Raw genomic sequence first — 8,464 nt, 5'->3', positions numbered from 1 at the left:
CATCTGGAAAATAACACAAATTTTTATTATTATTTAAAAAAAATGTTGCTGAAAATATTTGTAACTTTTTTCTTTTTTAAATGTATACGAATCTATCACAGAAGAATATAGTATGCTCGTACATATTGACGGTATTGTAAGGAATGCCGAGATTCGCTGTATTAAATTTTATTATATCATGCAATTTATGCTCTATTTGCACAATGTGAAAGACATTTAACGCAACTGTGCAAAAATTATACTTTCTAGTAACTATGTGAAAATTATATTTTAATGACTGCGAAAACCAGTATATTTTAATATGGATCAAACGGAGTGTGATCTTATAGCGCAAGCCGCTCAGTTGAATACGCGAGAACAGTTTCTTGCGTGGGAATAGCGTTGAGATAATTTCATCGAATCGCTGGAGGAACAGAGTCGCGCTAAACGTCCGCGATTATCGATTGGTGTTAAACAATCGTTGATTGCTCGTATCGCGAGACTCGAAAATTTGAAAGATACTGTGCGCGAATGTGCAAGTGGATATCGGGTATAGCGCGAGACTTTGATGGCGCGAGATTGATACAATGTTCAAAAGCCGTATTGACCGGTGCCGTTATAAACTCTGGACACATCGAACCTCGCCAATTCCTGTGAAAGATGTGAGAGAGATAGTGCTGGAACGTGTGCGAAGTGTTATTCAGAAACATGATAATATTAAGATAAATACAGTGTTTAATGGTGAATTTATATCGGGTAATAAATGTGCGAATAAAAGTATGAGCACGAGAAACTATGAATTCTTCCATTCGTTCGATTTGCAAGAATGATACGCGCATGGTTGAGTTTATCCTGACATCGCTGAAGGAATTCCAGGAACGCGATAGCGGGTGGATGCTCGTATATCCTGAATTTAACTGTAAACGTAAACAAGTACAATCCGTTGCACGCGAGATGTTGCATCGAACTCCCGCGAGAAATTAAAATAAAGAGAGCAGTGGTCAACGTGCGATCCATGGACAATGCATGTTTTGCCTGGTTAGTGGTTGCCGCTCTACATCCAGCTAGAAGTAACACAGATCGGACATCTCCGTATCCTCGTTATACAACAGTATTCAATCTAACAGACATTATGTTCTCAATGACGCTGAATCAAATAAGAAAATTCGAAAATCTCAACGACATCTCCAATGTTTACCTCATCGAGAAGCAAAAAGAAATTCTTCCATCATGGCTGACCGATCGAAAAAGGGGCAAACACGTCAATCTTTTGTACATATAGGATCCATGTAACGATAATACAAGGCATTTTGCATGAATTAAGAATTTATCTCGCCTTGTGAGATCGCAAATTACAGCACGAAAGAATAGAATATATTTCTGTGATAGGTTCGTATACATTTAAAAAAGAAAAAAGTTACAAATATTTTCAGCAACATTTTTTTTAAATAATAATAAAAATTTGTGTTATTTTCCAGATGTCTGCACTATTTTCATATAAGCACGCAATTGGAGATCTACGCAATAGACTGTGGAAAATTTAACAACTGCGCGATCCGGCTGCCCAATGAGGACAACAAGTGATTGAGCTTCAGCAGCCACCGCATGAAGGAACGCGTCCCATTCATGATGTACGTCGATCTAAAATGCTTCCTAGAGAAGATGAAGATAGACATGAAAACATCCAGGTATACATATCAGCAACATCGGGTATTTAGCTTAATATACTATGTCCATTGCTCGTACAACTCATTGTGTATGTATCGTTTTCGTCGCGATAATGTTTGCGTCGCATGGTTCGCTGAGGAACTTAAAAATTTAGCGCATAATGTAAATACTATCCTGTCTGCTAATGTTCCCATGGCAGATTTTACGCGGGATGATTGGCAAAAATTTAACAATGCCATGTACTGCCACATGTGTGAAAAACCGTTCGCGCTGGATGACACACGATCATTGCCACTTTACAGGGCGATATAGAGACCCCGCGCCTTAAAAAAAATTCAAAAAAATTTGCAACTAAATTATAAAGATTTATATTGCATTCCCGTAGTTTTTCATAATTTATCGGGCTACGACGCACACTTTATTATTAAGAATATAGCTACCGCGTATAAAGAACGTACAGAACTAAAGAAAAACACATTTCATTTACATAATTAAAGAAAAACACATTTCATTTACAAAATATGTCGATAACACCAAAAATGATCAAAAGAAAACTTGTATAAAATTATGATTTATCGATTCATTTAAATTTCTCAATACTAGTTTAGAAAAATTAACATCGTATTTCGATAAAAATAAATTGAAAATTACGCGGTTAGAATTTTTTAATCTCAGCGCGGAGAATTTCAATCTTCTTACACGTAAAGATATATTTCCGTACGAGTACGTTGACTGCATCGAAAAATTGGAGGCTACATTCTTTCTAGAGACTACATCTCCGTGCGAATCGTTTTATAATTCGTTAACTACGGCGACACTGTATCCGAGAGTGATTACGCACATGTCATAAATGTATGGCAGCGATTCTCCATTCGAACCCTCAGTGAATACAGTGATCTATATTTAAAAACAGATGTATTGTTGTTGGCCTATATATTTGAGAATTTTCGGGATAGTTGCATCATCAGTTATAGACTTGATCCCACGTATTATTATACACTGAGTTTTATATCAAACGCGATCTTGAAATATAATCACGTCAATTTCGAACTTCTTACATGGTTCTATTCATCGAACGTGGTATACGTGGCGATCTTCAAACGAGTCGATGTTCAAACAGGTATGCGCAGGCCAACAACAAGTACATGCAGTTCTATGATTCATCGAAACCATCGACGTACCTGATGTAATATTATGTTAATAATCTGTACGGTTGGACAATGTATCAATCATTGCCATATGCCGATTTTCGCTGGATCAACGACGTTTTGACAATTTTGATGTTATGAATGTCGCATTAGATTCACCGACGTTCTCGAGATTGACTTGGAGTATCCGTAACATGTCCATGATGCGCACTATCCGATCTATCGTTTTGTCCAACGCGCGGAAAACCACCCAGCAAGCAAGAAACTCCTCGCGACATTGTATGATAAAAAGCGTCTTACATTATCGTAATCTGCAGCAATGTACTCAGTCTCCGCATTACAAAGATCCATCGTATACCGCAATTCGCGCAATCTCCATGGCTTCGCGAGTACATCGAATTCAAATACAATACAAATTTTAGAATTTTAGCAAAGAATGAGTTCGAGAGAAACTTATTCAAATTAATGAACAACGCGGTTTTCGGCAAGACTATGAAGAATGTGCGTGACCATGTTAATGTGCGACTCGTAATGCGTTGGGATGGGAGGTATGGTATAGAGGCAATGATCGCGAAACCAAACTTTCATAGTAGAAGCGTTTTTTCTGAGAACCTGATAGAAATACGGAAACTCGAGGTGAAGTTCGACAAAACGATATATGTGAGTATGAGCATCCTCGATATCTAAAATGTGTTTATACGAATTTCACTACAAGTACATGTTATCGCTCTTTCATAAAAAATGTAAAATTATGTATACCGATACAGACAGCCTTATTTATCACATTGAGTGCGACGATGTCTACGCTGTTATGAAACGCGATATCAATAGATTCGATAGGAACGATTACACGACCGATAATGCTTACGACATTCCGCTAGTAAATAAAAAAGTTCCCGATTTAATGAAAACAATGGTGCGATTATGATCGAATTCGTCTGACTTAGAGCGAAAATGTACGCCTTGCATGTCGATAGCAAAAAAGATACTAAGAAAAAGGCTTCAAGAGCAACGTTGTAGCGAGATCCATAACGAGATCCATAATTCAATGATAATACGCAGTGTCTCAATGACACAATTGAAATGACGCGCAGTCATGCATAAGATCGAAATTGCACAAAGTATACACCATATCCGAAACGAAAATCACTCTGAATCCAAACGATGATAAGCGGTACATTGTTCCAAATTCTACTGATACGCTGCCATGGATATATTAAAAAATATTATTATAAAAAAATTCATTTCTTTTTTTTCGTATTTATGTATTTTTTATTAATAAAAACACACTTGTATATGATGTACAATATATTTAATATGTATGTTATGTATGTTATGTATAGTACGTATAATAAGTATGTGTAATAAGTATATTATGTACAGTATATGATACGTACGTTTGCATGTATAATGTACATATGCATGTATAATGTATATATGTATGCATGTATGTATGTATATATTGTATGTATAATATGTACGTGTGCACGTATAAATGCATCTGTAATATTTGTAATGTGTATAACATATAATGCGTTTATATTTAATATATATTTACATAGGGAAAAAAATAATTACATAATTTATAATAAATTTTATTTTCATGACACACTATCCTTGTGTATCCAAGAACTGTGCGAATTATCAAAGTCGAACCATTTCACGTTAACCTTGTTTCCTTTTTTACGCAATACCTTTTCAATTAGATATACGTCGGGATTAGCGATGCAACTCATACTCATAGAATCCTCCAGCGACCGATTTTTCGCGATAATCTTCCAGTAGATACGTCACAGGATTAGATTTCTGTACTTTGTTGATTCTAAACACCTCCGTGATCCAATTTGGTGTGTAACCATTCTCAAAAATCGTCTTGAATTTGCTTACACGTACCGAATCACCCATTTTGAATCGCGGGAGTGCGACGACCTTTACGCTACTATATATCGTAGATGTATTGTAAGTAGTTTTACTTTAAGAGTTTGTCAGCAATCATGGGAATTACATCGATGGGCCGCATACCGATAGTTTGATGCTTTCGCGCGTTGTACTTAGACACGAGACGCGGTAGCAAGTCGATCCATCTATAATTTCCAGTGCGTAAATTGTTTCCACATATCGTTTTTCAACGTACGATTGAATCGTTTAATGACAGATCATTATGGAATATATTGAATAATGATTTATATTGTATTTTTTCGGACATCTTTCATCGTCACGAATTATCTTTGCGATCACTGTAGTCATCTCATTTCCACTCTTGTTTTCAGCGGTACGGCCCATGCGTGCTTACTCAACACATCGATAATGTGAATGTAGTGATAATCTTTGTTGAATCGTGTGTAAGGCCGCATCTCGACCACATCAGCCTACCACAGGTCATCGTATCCGTAAACTATGACACGTCTGCATGGAAAATTTTTTCTCGCCGGAGCATGTTCTTCCAATAATCGCCACTTTTCAAGGTTTTTCTTCTTAGACATGTTACGTTATGTTATGATTATTGCTATATATTGCGTAAAATATCAGAAAGTTCTTAAATGCAAACGTTATTCATCGGCATTTTGATGTAAAATGATTGTATCTCTTTTCAATTTATAATAAAGCCAACTTCATGAAGCTCCTCAATAATAGACAATATTTCGTTACCATGAGCGTTATTACCTGCCTAACGTGAGGCCTCAAGCAATCGGAGACGATCCACTAGCTCGTTAGGATACCAATGAACAAAATCGATTTTATTGTCGTTTAGAGTAGTGCGTGGTAAACCTTTTTCGACTCTTTTACCTAACTTGTCTAGTTTCCTGGACAGTGATGCGAATTCCGGGCCGCTTGCAGCACGCGATCAGCTCCACCGATCGACGGTCTGGCGCAACCGGTAGCAACACAAGCATGAGTCCGTGTGACTTGGTTAGTTAAAAGCGTGCCGACTATTATCGCTCTATCCTTTTTGCACTACGTTCTAATTGCTTGCCTTGTCGGCGCGCTGAGAACGAGAGAGAACTTTGTTTCACTCAAACGAGCGTCGAGCAACCGAAATATGCTTTCTCGGCCTCTCGGCTCTCGACGTCAGGCGTGTATCAAGAGACATAGAGGCATAGGAAATGCACGTTCTAAATAATATATAAGTTTTAATAAATTGTAATAAATTGTAATATACCCCTCCCATAAATCCAGAATATTATAAATCGTGTCAAAACGCGATAGTTAACAGAAGATTAATTGTTTATGATTTTCCATTCGTGTTATGTACCACGGTCATAAATTCGATCCGCAAGAAATTGACATGGTCGAGCGCGTAAGGTGTCGTAAAGATCGGAAATAAGTACTATAATTAGTAGTAAACATATATATTAGATCAAATATATTTTCATATAATTTTTGAAATTATTGTTCGTATGTGTAATTTTTAAGCAATAGTTGTAGGAAAAAACCGATTCGCTTTTCAAATAAAAAATTATTTATAGGCAAATAAAAAATTATTTTAAAATTACACAACATATGAAGGCTTTTAATTGTGCATTACAAAATTATATTGGTATCATGATTATTTATATTATTAGTAATCTCGTTTTCAAAATTTTGTTTACAAATTTTCATTAACAGAATTTTAAATGCGGATGTGATAGTTAGAAAGAAACATTTTATACAAAATATTGATCGATACAAAGCGTATTTGTCATAAACGCAACATTAAATATGTTTTTTTTAACAATAGAAGTCAAAACGTGGTTAAACTTAAAACAATGTGATTGAAAAGGCATACACCACGAGCGCAAGATGTTAGTAGCGAAATATTTATATTTTAATTAAAAGTAATAAAAAAGGTTCTGTACTTATAAACAAAAGGTAGTATAAAAGAAGGGCAAAGAGCCAATAACGTATAAAAGAATTATAATTTAAATAAGCAAAACTAATACAAAACAATTAAAATAAAATAAAATAAAAATAAACGTTTCAACTCCAATCGAGTCATTTTCAATGCAATCTTACAATAATATAAATATTATTCTAAATTAAAAATTCGTACATAATCTTACAATATTCTTACAATTCCTTAATATAAAATTTCTTCTTTCTGTGTAATACGCTGCGAGTCATTTTTATCAAGAATTAACAAAGTCATAAGAAAATTCTGGAAAAGTAACCGTAAACAAAAAGAATTAATATTAATCACATAAAAATTAATAATATGATAATATACCTTAGTAAATCTGTTAAGACTCCAATAATACACAACGAGAAAAAAATGTAAAATATGGTCCATTTCGTGGTATAAAATAGTCTTTTTAATTTAATAGGTTATTATAAGCAAATTCGCAAAGGTAACGAGCATCTGACTTACACGATATCAAAGAACGAAATGTCAAGCAGAAAAACATTATCGAGAACGGAAAACGGAAAAATACGGGGGAAAAGGAAAGAACGTGTTAGAAAGGAGAAAGAGAATGTATAATGTCAGAAAACAAATCCGGCAAAGACTCCGTGTCATTTTGTCTATTAATCCCATGCTTCTGTTTTTTAATATGGACCATTTCAGATATCAACCTTTTATTATATAAAGGCTCTACATCTAATATTTCCACTTTATCCCATTTAAAGTTATGATTCTCCTCAATACGATGGTTAGAAATCACTGATGGAGATTTTGAACTTATATTGATATCAGAAACATGTTCATGCAATCTGGTCTTTAATTGTCTTTTAGTTTGGCCAACGTAACTGGCATCACAATCCTCACAAGATATTCTGTAGACCACATTTTGATTCTTAACGTGTTCCAAATCATCCTTTCCTCTTCTTATGAAACTTCTCAATGTGTTAGGAATAGTAAAAGCCAATTTACAATTAAACATATTAACAATAGGTATAAATCTTTCGGATATCGTATTAACATACGGAATCATAAAAAACCTCTTCTCAATGTCATCCTTATTCTCATTCAAATTATTAATCTTATTAATGTGATATTTTATTCTATTATGAATAGTCGAAAAAATAAAACGTAACGGATACCCATTCTGTAAAAAAATCTTAATAGCGTCAATCAAATTATTTTGTTGGAATTTCGGATGACACAAACGAAAAATCTTATCCACGACTCCATAAATTACACCTCTTTTATTACAAAGTGGATGATGTGAATGGAAATTAAGAAATCTGTCGGAAAAAGTTGCTTTACGGTATATATCAAAAATGAGATTCTGTTCTTCAATAATCAACATCGTATCTAAAAAACTTATTTTTCCATCAAGGCCAATCTCCATGGTGAACTGCAATCTATATGTAATGTATTAAAGTATGTAATGAATTAAACATATCCAAAATATCATAAACACTCTCAGAAGGAGCGGCTAAGATAATATCATTAACGTATCGATAGTAAAATAGCAGTCGACAAGGCAGCATTCCAATAGCCATTTTCTCAAAGTCCTGCATAACAATATTTGCAACAACAGGTGACAAAGGTGAACCCATGGGGATCCCAAATATCTGCTTGTATATTTTTTTATTAAAAATAATAACCGTCGAATTCAGAATCATCCGAAAGGCTATCAAAAACTCGTTCAAAGACTCGAATTTTAGTCTTCTTGGATATAGCATCCTTACAACCAAACTATCAGATGCCAAATCTATAGGTATATTAGTAAATAGGGATACCACATCCA

At 34.6% G+C, this 8,464-nt stretch overlaps 1 long non-coding RNA gene across 1 annotated transcript; it reads left to right on the top strand.

The window, feature by feature from the left end:
* On the top strand, positions 1-6,267 carry LOC105153186 (uncharacterized). Its single transcript, XR_015545940.1, has 3 exons — positions 1-1,368; positions 1,458-3,455; positions 5,066-6,267. It is a non-coding gene; the product is annotated as an uncharacterized LOC105153186 (long non-coding RNA).
* Positions 6,268-8,464: the final 2,197 nt, after the last annotated feature.

Source organism: Acromyrmex echinatior, chromosome 8, assembly GCF_024713525.1.
Source record: "Acromyrmex echinatior isolate Ae372 chromosome 8, ASM2471352v2, whole genome shotgun sequence".
Taxonomy (NCBI): Eukaryota; Metazoa; Arthropoda; class Insecta; order Hymenoptera; family Formicidae; genus Acromyrmex; species Acromyrmex echinatior.
The sequence above is the reverse complement of the archived record's forward strand: the minus strand, read 5'-3'. Positions and strand labels throughout refer to the sequence as shown.